Here is an 18397-nt window from a genome sequence, read left to right as displayed (position 1 = left end):
GCCTTTTATTTGGGCCCCTTCCCATTGCATGTGGTCGATTTTTTTTTTCTAAAAATCGTCCAAACAGTTATTGAATTATTGTCAAAAAAAAAAAAAAAACGAAAAAATGCGAAAGTCGCCATGTTGAAAATGCAGCACCTAGGTAAAAGGATTCCGACTTCAGAAACGGCAAGACATTCAATTTTATTTTATTTTTGCCAAATCTACCATATAGTTACAACTTGTTTGAGAGCGTTTTTTCGATTTCGACTTCATTTTTTGTGTATTTTTGAAGTAGGGGACTTCAAGAAAAACAAGTAAAAAATTTCTTACATTGACCACTTATACAAGAAGTACAAGCAAAAATTGCGAAAACGCTTTCGAATAAGTTGTAGATATATTATTTTCCTACAAAATGAGCCATAATATATTAATTTTGGACATATGTTGTGCCCGGAATCCTTTTACCCACCCCTAAAGGTGGAGTTCCGAGATATCGGCATTTTACATTTTCTTCATCTTTCCAAGGCTATCTTCATATCAACAAAACAAGGTATAAGATTAGTCTTCCTACACCATAATCTTCCATCATCTACCTGCATTCCAAAGTCTTGCAGACATTGCCAGCACGTAACGGTTTCTCAAAATCTTACGTATAGTGCGGAGTGGTGGAAGTGATCTGGGGGTCTGTAGGCCTACATTGACCATATTTAAAATTTTCTCAAAAATCCCCCATAAAATCATACAGCCATTCTGATTTCATACTTGAATAGAACTATCTTTCTACTATTAAATGCAGAAGCCATTTTTGGAAAGTTGACCTTATTTTTTCTTGGGGAATATTTTCCGAAGGTGAATATTTTAACACCCTAATAGGAGATTTTGAAAACATATGTCACTTTTACAAGAACCACATGAAAATATTGCAAATCCTTATGGCAGCATGTAATAGAACTATTATTCAGCTACAAAATAAGCCATAATACCTTAAAATCGGACCGAAAATACGTGTGCTATGCATAAAAATTTGTGAAAAGTTGACCTTATTTTTTCTTGGGGAATATTTTCCGAAGGTGACTATTTTAACACCCTAATAGGAGATTTTGAAAACATATGTCACTTTTACAAGAACCACATGAAAATATTGCAAATCCTTATGGCAGCATATAATACAATTATTATTCAGCTACAAAATGAGCCATAATACTTTAAAATCGGACCGAAAATACGTGTGCTATGCGTAAAAAATTGTGAAAAGTTGACCTTATTTTTTCTTGGTGAATATTTTCCGAAGGTGACTATTTTAACACCCTAATAGGAGATTTTGAAAACATATGTCACTTTTACAAGAACCACATGAAAATATTGCAAATCCTTATGGCAGCATGTAATACAACTATTATTCAGCTACAAAATGAGCCATAATACTTTAAAAAACGGACCGAAAATACGTGTGCTATGCGTAAAAATTTGTGAAAAGTTGACCTTACTTTTTTCTTGGTGAATATTTTCCGAAAAGTGACTACTTTAACACCCTAATAGGAGATGTTGAAAACATATGTCACTTTTACAAGAACCACATGAAAATATTGCAAATCCTTATGGCAGCATGTAATACAACTATTATTCAGCTACAATATGAACCATAATACTTTAAAATCGGACCGAAAATACGTGTGCTATGCGTAAAAATTTGTGAAAAGTTGACCTTATTTTTTTCTTGGTGAATATTTTCCGAAAGGTGACTACTTTAACACCCTAATAGGAGATTTTGAAAACATATGTCACTTTTACAAGAGCCACATGAAAATATTGCAAATCCTTATGGCAGCATATAATACAACTATTATACAGCTACAAAATGAGCCATAATACTTTAAAATCGGACCGAAAATACGTGTGCTCTGCGTAAAAATTTGTGAAAAGTTGACCTTATTTTTTCTTGGGGAATATTTTCCGAAGGTGACTATTTTAACACCCTAATAGGAGATTTTGAAAACATATGTCACTTTTACAAGTACCACATGAAAATGTTGCAAATCCTAATGGCAGCATGTAATACAACTATTATTCAGCTACAAAATGAGCCATAATACTTTAAAATCGGACCGAAAATACGTGTGCTATGCGTAAAATTTCGTGAAAAGTTGACCTTACTTTTTTCTTGGTGAATATTTTCCGGAAGGTGACTACTTTAACACCCTAATAGGAGATTTTGAAAACATATGTCACTTCTACAAGAACCACATGAAAATGTTGCAAATCCTTATGGCAGCATGTAATACAACTATTATTCAGCTACAAAATGAGCCATATTACTTTAAAATCGGACCGAAAATACGTGTGCTATGCGTAAAAATTTGTGAAAAGTTGACCTTATTTTTTCTTGGGGAATATTTTCCGAAGGTGACTATTTTAACACCCTAATAGGAGATTTTGAAAACATGTGTCACTTTTACAAGAACCACATGAAAATATTGCAAATCCTTATGGCAGCATGTAATACAACTATTATTCAGCTACAAAATGAGCCATAATACTTTAAAATCGGACCGAAAATACGTGTGCTATGCGTAAAAAATTGTGAAAAGTTGACCTTATTTTTTCTTGGGGAATATTTTCCGAAGGTGACTATTTTAACACCCTAATAGGAGATTTTGAAAACATATGTCACTTTTACAAGAACCACATGAAAATATTGCAAATCCTTATGGCAGCATGTAATACAACTATTATTCAGCTACAAAATGAGCCATAATACTTTAAAATCGGACCGAAAATACGTGTGCTATACGTAAAAATTTGTGAAAAGTTGACTTTACTTTTTTCTTGGTGAATATTTTCCGAAAGGTGACTACTTTAACACCCTAATAGGAGATTTTGAAAACATATGTCACTTTTACAAGAACCACATGAAAATATTGCAAATCCTTATGGCAGCATGTAATACAACTATTATTCAGCTACAAAATGAGCCATAATACTTTGAAATCGGACCGAAAATACGTGTGCTATACGTAAAAATTTGTGAAAAGTTGACCTTACTTTTTTCTTGGTGAATATTTTCCGAAAGGTGACTACTTTAACACCCTAATAGGAGATTTTGAAAACATATGTCACTTTTGCAAGAGCCACATGAAAATATTGCAAATCTTTATGGCAGCATGTAATACAACTATTATTCAGCTACAAAATGAGCCATAATACTTTAAAATCGGATCGAAAATACGTGTGTTATGCGTAAATTTTTTTTTGAAAAGTTGACCTTATTTTTTCTTGGGGAATATTGTCCGAAGGTGACTATTTTAACACCCTAATAGGAGATTTTGAAAGCATATGTCACTTTTACAAGAACCACATGAAAATATTGCAAATCCTTATGGCAGCATGTAATACAACTATTATTCAGCTACAAAATGAGCCATAATACTTTAAAATCGGACCGAAAATACGTGTGCTATGCGTAAAGATTTGTGAAAAGTTGACCTTACTTTTTTCTTGGTGAATATTTTCCGAAAGGTGACTACTTTAACACCCTAATAGGAGATTTTGAAAATATGTCACTTTTACAAGAACCACTTGAAAATATTGCAAATCCTTATGGCAGCATGTAATATAACTATTATTCAGCTACAAAATAAGCCATAATACTTTAAAATCGGACCGAAAATACGTGTGCTATGCATAAAAATTTGTGAAAAGTTGACCTTATTTTTTCTTGGGGAATATTTTCCGAAGGTGGCTATTTTAACACCCTAATAGGAGATTTTGAAAACATATGTCACTTTTACAAGAACCACATGAAAATATTGCAAATCCTTATGGCAGCATGTAATACAACTATTATTCAGATACAAAATGAGCCATAATACTTTGAAATCGGACCGAAAATACGTGTGCTATGCGTAAAAATTTGTGAAAAGTTGACCTTACTTTTTTCTTGGTGAATATTTTCCGAAAGGTGACTACTTTAACACCCTAATAGGAGATTTTGAAAACATATGTCACTTCTACAAGAACCACATGAAAATATTGCAAATCCTTATGTCAGCATGTAATACAACTATTATTCAGCTACAAAATGAGCCATAATACTTTAAAATCGGACCGAAAATACGTGTGCTAAGCGTAAAACTTTTTGAAAAGTTGACCTTACTTTTTTCTTGGTGAATATTTTCCGAAAGGTGACTACTTTAACACCCTAATAGGAGATTTTGAAAACATATGTCACTTTTACAAGAGCCACATGAAAATATTGCAAATCCTTATGGCAGCATGTAATAGAACTATTATTCAGCTACAAAATGAACCATAATACTTTAAAATCGGACCGAAAATACGTGTGCTATGCGTAAAAATTTGTGAAAAGTTGACCTTGTATTTTCTTGGGGAATATTTTCCGAAGGTGACTATTTTCCGAAGGTGACTATTTTAACACCCTAATAGGAGATTTTGAAAACATATGTCACTTTTACAAGAACCACATGAAAATATTGCAAATCCTTATGGCAGCATGTAATACAACTATTATTCAGCTACAAAAGGAGCCATAATACTTTAAAATCGGACCGAAAATACGTGTGCTATACGGAAAAATTTGTGAAAAGTTGACCTTATTTTTTTCTTGGTGAATATTTTCCGAAAGGTGACTACTTTAACACCCTAATAGGAGATTTTGAAAACATATGTCACTTTTACAAGAACCACATGAAAATATTGCAAATCCTTATGGCAGCATATAATACAACTATTATTCAGCTACAAAATGAGCCATAATACTTTGAAATCGGACCGAAAATACGTGTGCTATGCGTAAAATTTTTTTGAAAAGTTTAAATATTGAAAATATTGCAAATCCTTATGGCAGCATGTAATAGAGCTATTATTCAGCTACAAAATGAGCCATAATACTTTAAAATCGGACCGAAAATACGTGTGCTATGCGTAAAAATTTGTGAAAAGTTGACCTTATTTTTTCTTGGTGAATATTTTCCGAAAAGTGACTATTTTAACACCCTAATAGGAGATTTTGAAAACATATGTCACTTTTACAAGAACCACATGAAAATATTGCAAATCCTAATGGCAGCATGTAATCCAACTATTATTCAGCTACAAAATGAGCCATAATACTTTAAAATCGGACCGAAAATACGTGTGCTATGCGTAAAATTTTTTGAAAAGATGACCTTTTTTCTTGGTGAATATTTTCCGAAAGGTGACTACTTTAACACCCTAATAGGAGATTTTGAAAACATATGTCACTTTAACAAGAGCCACATGAAAATATTGCAAATCCCTATGGCAGCATGTAATACAACTATTATTCAGCTACAAAATGAGCCATAATACTTTAAAATCGGACCGAAAATACGTGTGCTATGCGTAAAAAATTGTGAAAAGTTGACCTTATATTTTCTTGGGGAATATTTTCCGAAGGTGACTATTTTAACACCTTAATAGGAGATTTTGAAAACATATGTCACTTTTACAAGTACCACATGAAAATATTGCAAATCCTTATGGCTGCATGTAATACAACTATTATTCAACTACAAAATGAGCCATAATACTTTAAAATCGGACCGAAAATACGTGTGCTATGCGTAAAAAATTGTGAAAAGTTGACCTTACTTTTTCCTTGGTGAATATTTTCCGAAAGGTGACTACTTCAACACCCTAATAGGAGATTTTGAAACATGTGTCACTTTTACAAGAACCACATGAATATATTGCAAATCCTTATGGCCGCATGTAATATAACTATTATTCAGATACAAAATGAGCCATAATACTTTAAAATCGGACCGAAAATACGTGTGCTATGCGTAAAAATGTGAAGGACCTAATAATCGCGATCTTATTCCTTTTTATTATGTTTACATTTTGCATGACAAATCATGTACAGAATCTTTGTACTTGATATAATTATCTATCATTTACCTATTATTGATACTCTAATAGGGTTTTACAACGTATAATATTTGTCGAAAGAATAACTTTTCTCCAGTCGGACGGGTACCATTTTTGAAAAGTTGACCTTACCTTTTTCTTGGGGAATATTTTCCGAAGGTGACTATTTTAACATCCTAATAGATTTTGAAAACGTATGTCACTTTTACAAGAAGCACATGAAAATATTGCAAATCCTTATGGCAGCATGTAATAGAACTATTATTCAGCTACAAAATGAGCCATAATACTTTAAAATCGGACCGAAAAATACGTGTGCTCTGCGTAAAAAATTATGAAAAGTTGACCTTACTTTTTTTCTTGGTGAATATTTTCCAAAGGTGACTCGCTATACTTACTCAGGTATGAGTAGATTAGGTAAAATCCATGGCGCTAGATTGCACCTGGTTGCACAATCCTTTTGTTGAGTGGTGGAGTAATGGATAGAGCTGTCGCCTCACGATCTGGCGGCGCGGGATCGATCCCCGAACAGAGAGGTTTATATATTCATGATAAAAATGCGGTAGTGCTTTGTTTCCATCTTTCATTAATATACCTCAGGTTATCTGATTTGGGGTTTGATCTGCTCTCCATAAGTCCCGAATGCTCACGGGGATTGTGTGTAAAATCTCACTATACTTACTCAGGTATGAGTAGTTAGGTAAAATCCATGGCGCTAGATTGCACCTGGTTGCACAATCCTTTTGTTGAGTGATGGAGTAATGGATAGAGCTGTCGCCTCACGATCTGGCGGCGCGGGATCGATCCCCGAACAGAGAGGTTTATATATTCATAACTATTCATATAATGTTAATACCAATAATGATAATTTTAGAAATAATAATGACATTAATAATAATTATAATGAAAATGATAATGATATTATTAATTCTATTGCCATTATTAGTAGGGAAGTTATTGTAATAGAATTATTCATTGCATTTAATTCCAGTAATTATCAAAATTATTATTATAATTATGATTTTATCATTATTATTGTCATTATCATCAATAATAAAGGAATAATCATGAAAATCACCATAATTATCTAAATTAATGTTAAAATCCTCATAATTACCAATAAAAAGCGAAAAGGGTTTTTTTCGAACTTTCTCTCAAAAGCTGGAATATGCTACATTTTGCCGTTTTTTTTCGACTTTTAGGATTTTATTACTACTGGCCTTTATTTCATTATATATGGACTGAATGATAATTATTATCATCATTATTATCATTACTGCCATTATTTTCATGATTATCATTATAGTAATTATCATCATGATTACCATTATTATTATCATCATTATTGCAGTTATAATGCTTATTATACTAATTATTATTGCTATCTTTATCATAATAACTATTTATATAATGATAATAGCAATAACAATAATTTTAGAAATAATAATGACAATAATAATTATCCTAATATCAATAATAATGATATTATTTCTATTGCCATTATTAGTATGAACATTATTGGAATAGAGTTACTTATTGCAGTAATTATGAAAATTATCATTATTATTGTCATTATCATTGTCATTATCATCATAATTTTCATTATTATCAATAAAATAATTATCATGAAAATCATCATAATTACCTGAATTTATGCTAAAACCCTCATAATTACCATTAAAAAGCGATACAGTTTTTTTTTCGACATTTCTCTCAAAAGGATAGATTTTGCCGTATTTTAGACTTTTGGGATTTTATTACTTCTGGCCTTTACTTCATTATAAATGGGTTGAATAATAATTATTATCATCATTATTATCATTACTGTCATTATTTTCATGATTATTATCATTATAGTCATTACCATCATGATTATCATTATTATTATCATCAATATTGCAGTTATAATAATCATTATGCTAATTATTATTGCTATTTTTATCATTATAATTATTTATATAATGATAATACCGATAATGAAAATTTTAGAAATAATAATGACAATAATAATAATTATAATGACAATGATAATGATATCATTATTCCTATTGCCTTTATTAGTATGAAAATTATTGGAATAAAGTTAATTGTTGCAGTAATTATCAAAATTATCATTATAATTATGATTTTATCCTTATTATTGTCATTATCATTGTCATTATCATCATAATTATAATCGTTAATGCCAATAATAAAGGATTTATTAAGGAAATCATCATAATTACCTGAATTAATGTTAAGATCCTCATAATTACCATTACAAAGCGAAAAAGTGTTTTTCGACGTTTCTCTCAAAAGGCTGTAATACGCTAGATTTTGCCGTTTTTTTTTTTTTTTTTTTTTTTTACTTTTGGGATTTTATTACTTTTGGCCTTTATTTCATTATGAATGGAATGAATAATAATTATCATCATTATTATCAATACTTTCATTATTTTCATGATTATTATCATTATAGTCATTATCATCATGATTATCATTATCATCATTATTACAGTTATAATAATTACTTGGTAATTATTATCGCTATCTTTATCATAATAACTATTTATATAATGATAATAGCAATAATAATATTTTTAGAAATAATAATGGCAATAATAATTATCATATTGACAATGATAATGATATTATTATTTCTATTGCCATTATTAGTATGAACATTATTGGAATAGAGTTACTTATATAAGTAATTATGAAAATTATCATTACAATTATGATTTTATCATTATTATTGTCATTATCATTGTCATTATCATCATAATTTTCTTCATTATTATCAATAATAAAAGAATTATGAAAATCATCATAATTACCTGAATTTATGTTAAAACCCTCATAATTACCATTAAAAAGCGATACAGTTTTTTTCGACGTTTCTCTCAAAAGGATAGATTTTGCCGTTTTTTACTTTTGGGATTTTATTACTTCTGGCCTTTATTTCAATATAAATGGACTGAATAATAATTATTATCATCATTATTATCATTACTCTCATTATTTTCATGATTATTATCATTACAGTCATTATCATCATGATTATCATTATTATTATCATCAGTATTGCAGTTATAATAATTATTATGCTAATTATTATTGCTATTTTCATCATTATAACTATTTATATAATGATAATACCAATGATGATAATTTAAGAAATAATAATGATAATAATAATTATTATAATGACAATGATAATGATATTATTATTCCTATTGCCATTATTAGTAAGAAAATTATTTGAATAAAGTTAATTGTTGCAGTAATTATGAAAATTATCATTATAATTATGATTTTATCCTTATTATTGCCATTATCATTGTCATTATCATCATAATTACAATCATTAATGTCAATAATAAAGGATTTATTAAGGAAATCATCATAATTACCTGAATTAATGTTAAAATCCTCATGATTACCATTACAAAGCGAAAAAGTTTTTTTTTTAAGTTTCTCTCAAAAGGCTGTAATACACTAGATTTTGCCGTTTTTTTTTTACTTATGGGATTTTATTACTTTTGGCATTTATTTCATTATGAATGGAATGAATAATATTTATCATCATTTTTATCAATACTTTATTATTATGATTTTCATGATTATTATCATTATAGTCATTATCATCATGATTATCATTATCATCATTATTGCAGTTATAATAATTACTATGCTAATTATTATTGCTATTTTTATCATTATAACTATTTATATAATGATAGCAATAATGATAATTTTAGAAATAATGACAATACTAAGAATTATAATGACAATGATAATGATGTTATTATTATTTCTATTGCCATTATTAGTATGAAAATTATTGGAATACAGTTAATTATTGCTATTGTTGCAGTAATTATCAAAATTATTATTAGGATAGTGTCCTTATTGTCATTATCATTGTCATTATCATCATAATTATCATCCTTATTGTCAATAATCAAGGAATTATCATGAAAATCATCATAATTACCATTTAAAAGCAAAAAAGGTTTTTTCGACGCTTCTCTCAAAAGGCTGTAATACGCTAGATTTTGCCGTTTTTTCGACTTTTGGGATTTTATTACTTCTAGCCTTTTTTCATTATAAAAGGACTGAACAATAATTATTATCATTATCATTACTGTCATTATTTTCATGATTATTATGATTATAGTCATTATCATCATGATTATTATTATTGTTACCACCATTATTGCAATTATAATAATTATTATGCTAATTATCATTGCTATTTTTATCATTATAACTATTTATATAATGATAATAGCAATGATGATAATTTTAGAAATAATAATGACAATAATAATTATTATAATGACAAAGATAATGATATTATTTTTATTGCCATTATTACTATGAAAATTATTGGAATAGAGTTAATAATTGCAGTAATTATCAAAATTATCATTATAATTATGATTTTATCCTTATTATTCCCATTATCATTATCATTATCATCATAATTATCATCATTATTGTCAATAATAAAGGAATTATCATGAAAATCGTCATAATTACCTGGATTAATGTTAAAATCCTCATAATTACCATTAAAAAGCGAAAAAGGGTTTTTTACGACGTTTCTCTAGAAAGGCTGTAATACGCTAGATTTTGCCGTTTTTTATAATGATGAAAATGACAATCATTATTAGCATAATAATTATTATAACTGCAATAACGATAATAATAACAATAATGATAAGGACGACGATAATGACAATAATGATAATAATCATAAAAATAATGATACTAATAATGATAATAATAAGAATAGAGTCCATTTATAATGAAATAAAGGCAAAAAGTAGCAAAATCCCAAAAGACGAAAAAACGGCAAAATCTAGCGTATTACAGCCTTATGAGAGAAATGTCGAAAAGCCCCCTTTATCGCTTTTAAATGATAATTATGATGATTTCAACAGTAATTCGGGTAATTATGATTATTTCCATGATAATTCCTCTATCTTTAACAATAATGATGATTATCATGATAAAATGATAATTATACTGATAGTATTCATAATTACTGAAATAATACCAATAAGTAACACCATTCTAATCATTTTCATACTAATAATGACAATAGAAATAATAATATCATTATCATCGTCATTATAATTATTATTATTGTCATTATTATTTCTAAAATTATCACTATTGTTATTATCATTATAAAAATAGTTATAATGATGAAAATGTCAATAATAAAGAGCATAATAATTATCATAACTGAAATAAGGATAATAATAATAATGATAATGATGACGATAATGACTATAATGGTAATAATCATAAAAATAATGACAATAATGATAATAATGATGATAATAAAGATCAAAGAGTCCATTTATAATGAAATAAAGGCGAAAAGTAATAAAATCCCTAAAGTCGAAAAGCGGCAAAATCTATCCTTTTGAGAAAAACGTCGAAAAAAAACTTTTTCGCTTATAAATGATAATTATGATGATTTTAACATTAATTCAGGTAATTATGATGACTTTCATGATAATTCCTTTATTATTAACAATAATAATGATAATCATGATAATGACAATAATAATGATAGGTTTGATAAATAATTTTCATACTAATAATGACAATAGAAATAATAATATCATTATCATTGTCATTATAATTACTATTATTGTCATTATTATTTCTAAAATTATCATTATTGTTATTATCATTATGAAAATAGTTATAATGCTGAAAATGACAATAATAATTAGCATAATAATTATTATAACTGCAATAATGATGATAATAATTATTATTCAGTCCATTTATAATGAAATAAAGGCCACAAGTAATAAAATCTCAAAAGTCGAAAAAAACGGCAAAATCTAGAGAGAAACGTCGAAAAAAAAACTTTTTCGTTTTTTAATCGTAAATATGATGATTTTAACATTAATTCAGGTAATTATGATGATTTTCATGATAATTCCTTGATTATTGACAATAATGATGATAATGACAATGACAATTACAATAATAATGATAAAATCATAATTATAATGATAATTTTGATAATTTCTGCAATGATAGCAATAATTAACTCTATTCCAATAATTTCATACGAATAATGGCAAAAGAAATAATATCATTATCATTGTCATTATAAACATTATTATTGTCATTATTATTTCTAAAATTATCATTATTGGTATTATCATTATATAGATAGTTATAATAATAAAAATAGCAATAATAATTAGCATAATAATTATTATAACTGCAATAGTATGATAATAATAATGATAATCATGTAGATAATGATTATAATGATAATAATCATGAAAATAATGACAGTAATGATAATGATGATAATAAATATTATTCAGTCCATTTATAATGAAATAAAGGCCAGAAGTAATAAAATTCCAAAAGTCGAAAAAACGGCAAAATCTAGCGTATTACAGCCTTTTCAGAGAAACGTCGAAAACCCCCCCTTTTCACTTTTTAATGGTAATTATGAGGATTCTAGCATTAATTCAGGTAATTATGATGATTTACATGATAATTCCTTTATCATTGACAATAATGATGATAATTATGATGATAACGCCAATGATAATGACAATAAAATGATAAAATCATAATTATATGATAATTTTGATAAATACTGCAATAATAGCAATAACTAACTATATTCCAACAATTTTCATACTAATAATGGTAATAGACATAATGACATCATTATCATTGCCATTATAATTATTATTATTGTCATTACTATTTCTGAAATTATCTTTATTGCTATTATCATTATATAAATAATTATAATGATAAAAATATCAATAATAATTATCATAACTGCATCAATTATGATAAAAGTGATAATCATGATGGCAATGACTATAATGATAATAATCATGAAAATAATGAAAGTAATGATAATGATTATAATTATTATTCAGTCCATTGATGATGAAATAAAGGCCAGAAATAATAAAATCCTAAAAGTCGAAAAAAAGGCAAAGTCTAGCGTATACAGCCTTTTGGGAGAAACGTCGAAAAAAACCTTTTCGCTTTTTAATGGTAATTACGAGGATTTTAACATTAATTCAAGTAATTATGATGATTTTCATGATAATTCCTTGATGTTTGACAATAATGATGATAATTATGATGATAATGAGAATGATAGTGATAACCAACCATAATTATAATGATAATTTTGATAATTACTGCAATAATAGCAATAACTAACTCTATTCCAGTAATTTTCATACTAATAATGGGAAAGTAAATAATATCATTATCATTGTCATTATAATTATCATTATTGTCATTATTTCTAAAATTATCATTATTGCCATTATCATTATATAAATAGGCATAATGATAAAAATTGCAATAACAATTCCCATAATAATTATTATAACTACAATAATGATGATAATAATAAGGATAATCATGATGGTAATGACTATAATGATAATAATCATGAAAATAATGACAGTAATGATAATAATGATGATAATTATTATTCAGTCTATTTATAGTGAAATAAAGTCTAGAAGTAATAAAATTCAACAAGGCGAAAAAACGGCAAAATGTAGCCTTTTGAGAGAAACGTCGAAAAAAAAACTTTTTTGCTTTTTAATGGTAATTATAAGGAATTTAACATTAATTCAGGTAATTATGATGATTTTCATGATAATTCTTTATTACTGACAATTATTATGATAATTATGATGATAATGACAATGATAGTGAATAATAATGATAAAATCATAATTACAATGATATCGTCCCACAGGTCTCCACCTAGGGTTGCCTCGAACAGAGACAACCTGGTGGGCAGGATCATCCTGAGGGAAGTCAGCCCGGTAGCCATATAGCCTGAGTTGGCGATCACGGATTGTGCAGGTAATAGTTCCTTTGCCAGTCTCATGGTGCAACCGTTGCTTTGACACATGGTCCCACCAACAGTACCCCATGATCCAGCACAAGGATCTATTGCAAAAGGCATCAAGACGTGACAACAAGGTGCAGGATAATGTCTAGATTTCACTACCATATAACAAAACTGGAGTTATCAGGGCCTTGAAGACGCATAGCGTAGTCCTGTACAGGTACCGGCATCTCCATATACTCTGTCAAGAGATTCCATGACCCCTGCTGCCAGACCAATCTGTCTGCTGAGTTCCTGGTCTGCAGCCCAGAGTTATGAACTACACTATTAAGGTTTGTAAAGCTCTCTGTGACTTTGATGTTCTTGCTGCAAGCACGTACCGACTGAACAGGTTCTCCTAGCAAGTCCCCAAAATCACTCCTAACAAGTCCCCAAAGTCCTGGATCTTGGTCTTGGTCCAGGAGACCTGAAAACCCAAGGTATTCGCTTCATTACTAAATGCATCAAGAGCCACCACTAAGGATTCCAAAGACTCAGATAGAATAGCAACATCATCAGCAAAGTCAAGGTCGGTAACTTCATTCTTATGATTATCATCATTATTGTCATTTTTCATCATTATAACTATTTTTATAATGAAAATAACAATAACGATAATTTTAGAAATGATAATGACAATAATACTCATTATAATAACAATAATAACGATATTATTTTTTATTTTGTCATTATTAGTATGAACATTATTAGAATAGAGTTAATTATTGCTATTATTGTAGAAATTATAAAAAATATCATCATTATCATTACATTATCATCATCATTATTATTATTGTCATTATCATCATAATTATCATCATTATTGTAAATAATAATGGAATTATCATGAAAATCATCATTACCTGAATTAATGTAATCATTTAAAAGGATTTTTTTTTTTTTTACCTTTCTCTCAAAAGGCTATAATACGCTAGATTTTGCCGTTTTATTCGACTTTTGGGATTTTATTAGTTTTAGCCTTTATTTCATTATAAATGGACTCTATGATTATTATTATCATCATTATTATCTTTATTGTCATTATTACTATGATTATCATTATAGTCATTATCGTCATGATTATCATTATTATCATCATTATTGCAGTTATAATGATTATTTTGCTAATTATTACTGTCATTTTCATCATTATAACTATTTTTATAATGATAACAATAATGACAATACTCATTATAATAACAATAATAATGATATTATTATGATTTCTATTGGCATTATCAGTATGAAAATTATTAGAATAGAGTTAATTATTGCTATTATTGCAGTAATTATCAAAATTATCATTATAATTATCATTTTATTATTATCATTATTATTATTGTCATTATCATCATAATTATCATCATTATTGTTAATGATCAAGGAATTATCATGAAAATCATCATAATTAACTGAATTAATGTTAAAATCATCATAATTATCATTTAAAAGTTTTTTTTCGACCTTTCTCTCAAAAGGCTAGATTTTGCCGTTTTTTCGGATTTACGGATTTTATTAGTTTTAGCCTTTATTTCATTATAAATGGACTCTATTATTATCATCATTATCATCATTATTGTCATTATTCTTATGATAATCATCATTATAGTCATTATCGTCATGATTATCATTATTATCATTATCATTATTGCAGTTGTAATGGTTATTATGCTAATTATTACTGTCATTTTTATCATTATAACTAATTTCATAATGATAATAACAATAATGATAATTTTAGAAATAATAATGATAATAATATTCATTATGATAACAATAATAATCATATTCTTATGATTTCTATTGTCATTATTTGTATGAAAATTATTAAAATAGAGTTGATTATTGCTATTGTTGCAGAAATTATTTTAAAAAATTATCATTATAATTATCATTTTATTATTATTATCATTTTGATTATTGTCATAATGATCATAATTATCATTATTGTCAATAATAGAGGAATTATCATGAAAATCATCATAAGTACCTGAATTAATGTTAAAATCATCATAATTTTCATTTGAAAGCGAGAAAGGCATTTTTCGACCTTTCTCTCAAAAGGTTGTGTAATAAGCTAGATTTTGCTATTTTTTCGACTTTTGGGATTTTTATTAGGTTTAGCATTATAAATGGACTCTATGATTATTATCATTATTGTCATTGCTCTTATGATTATCATCATTATAGTCATTATCGTCATGATTATCATTATCATCATTATCATTATTGCAGTTATAATTATTATGCTAATTATTACTGTCATTTTCATCATTATAACTATTTTTATAATGATAATAACAAAAATGATAATTTTAGAAATAATAATGACAATAGTACTCATTATAATAACAATAATAATATTATTATTTTTTCTATTGTCATTATTTGTATGAAAATTATTAGAATAGAGTTAATTATTGCTACTATTGCAGTGATTATCAAAATTACCATTATAATTATCATTTTATTATCATCATTATTATTATTGTCATTATCATCATAATTATCATCATTATTGTTAATAATAAATGAGTTATCATGAAAATCATCATAATTACCTGAATTAATGTTAATAGCATCATAATTATCATTTGCAAGCGAAAAGGGAGGTTCTTCGCCCTTTCTCTGAAAAGGCTGAAATACGCTAGATTTTGCCGATTTTTCGACTTTTGGGATTTTATTAGTTTTAGCATTTATTTAGTTATCATTATTATCATTATCATTATTGCAATTATAATGATTATTATGCTAATTATTACTGTCATTTTCATCATTATAACTTTTTTTATAATGATAATAACAATAATGATAATTTTAGAATTAATAATGACAATAATACTCATTATAATAACAATAATAATGATATCATTATTATTTCTATTGGCATTCATTTTATCATCATTATTAGTAGTCATCATCATCATAATTATCATCATTATTGTTAATAATAAAGGAATTATCATGAAAATCATCATAATTACCTAAATAATGTTTATATGTGTGTGTATATATATATATATATATATATATATATATATATATATATATATATATATATATATATATATATATATATATATATATATATATGTATGTTTGTATAAATATAATACATATATACAGACAAACAAATATATATATAGGTATATATATATATATATATATATATATATATATATATATATATATATATATATATATATATATATATATATATATATATATATATATATATATATATATATATATATATATATATATATATATATATATATATATATATATATATATATATATATATATATATATACTTTCCGCCTTTATTTCATAATAAATGAACTCTATGATTATTATCATTATTATTATTATTGTCATTATTTTTATGATTATCATTATAGTCATTATCGTCATCATTATAATTATTATCAATATTGCTGTTATAATAATTATTATGTTAAATATTATTGTCATTTTCATCATTATAACTATTTTTATAATGATAATAACAATAATGATAATTTCAAAATTAAGAATGACAATAATAATAATTATAATGACAATGATAATGATATTATTATTTCTATTGTCATTATTAGTATGATAATTAAAAAAATAGTTAATCATTGCTATTATTGCAGTAATTATCAAATCTGTCATTTTATTTATTAATTTATCATTATTATCATTATTATCATTATCATTTTCATCATGATTATCATCTATCATCATTATTGTTAATAATAAAGGAATTATCAGGAAAATCATCCTGATTACCTGAATTAATGTTAAAATCGTTATAATTATAATTTAAAAGCGAAAACGGTTTTTTTTCGACGTTTCTCTCAAAAGGCTGTAATATGCTAGATATTGCCGTTTTTTCGACTTTGGGGATTTTACTACTTTTCGCCTTTATTTCATTATAAATGGACTCAATGATTATTATTATCATCATTAGTATCATTTATTTTAGGATTATTATCATTATATCTTTATCATTATCATAATAATTATTATCATTATTGCAGTTATAATTATTATTCTAATTATTATTGTCATTTTCATCATTATAACTATTTTTATAATGATAATAACAATGATAATAACAATAATGATAATTTTAGGAATGATAATGACAATAATAATAATTTTAATGACAATGATAATGATATCATTATTATTTCTATTGTCATTATTAGTATGAAAATTATTAGAATATAGTTAATCATTGCTATTATTGCAGTAATTATCAAAACTATCATTAAAATTATCATTTTATTATTATTAAATCATTATTGTTAATAATAAAGGAATTATCATGAAAATCATTAAAATTACATGAATGAATCATCATAATTATAATTTAAAAGCGAAAAGGGGGAGTTTCGACGTTTCTATCGTAAAACTGTAATACGCTAGATATTGCCGTTTTTCGACTTCCAGGATTTTACTACTTTTCGCCATTATTTCATTATAAATGGACTCTATGATTATTTTTATCATCATTATTATCATTATAGTCATTATCTTTATCATTACCATAATTATTATTATCATTATTGCAGTTATAATAATTATTATGCTAATTATTATTGTCATTTT

Source organism: Penaeus vannamei, chromosome 27 (assembly GCF_042767895.1).
Source record: "Penaeus vannamei isolate JL-2024 chromosome 27, ASM4276789v1, whole genome shotgun sequence".
Taxonomy (NCBI): domain Eukaryota; kingdom Metazoa; phylum Arthropoda; class Malacostraca; order Decapoda; family Penaeidae; genus Penaeus; species Penaeus vannamei.
This window is presented reverse-complemented; position numbering follows the sequence as displayed.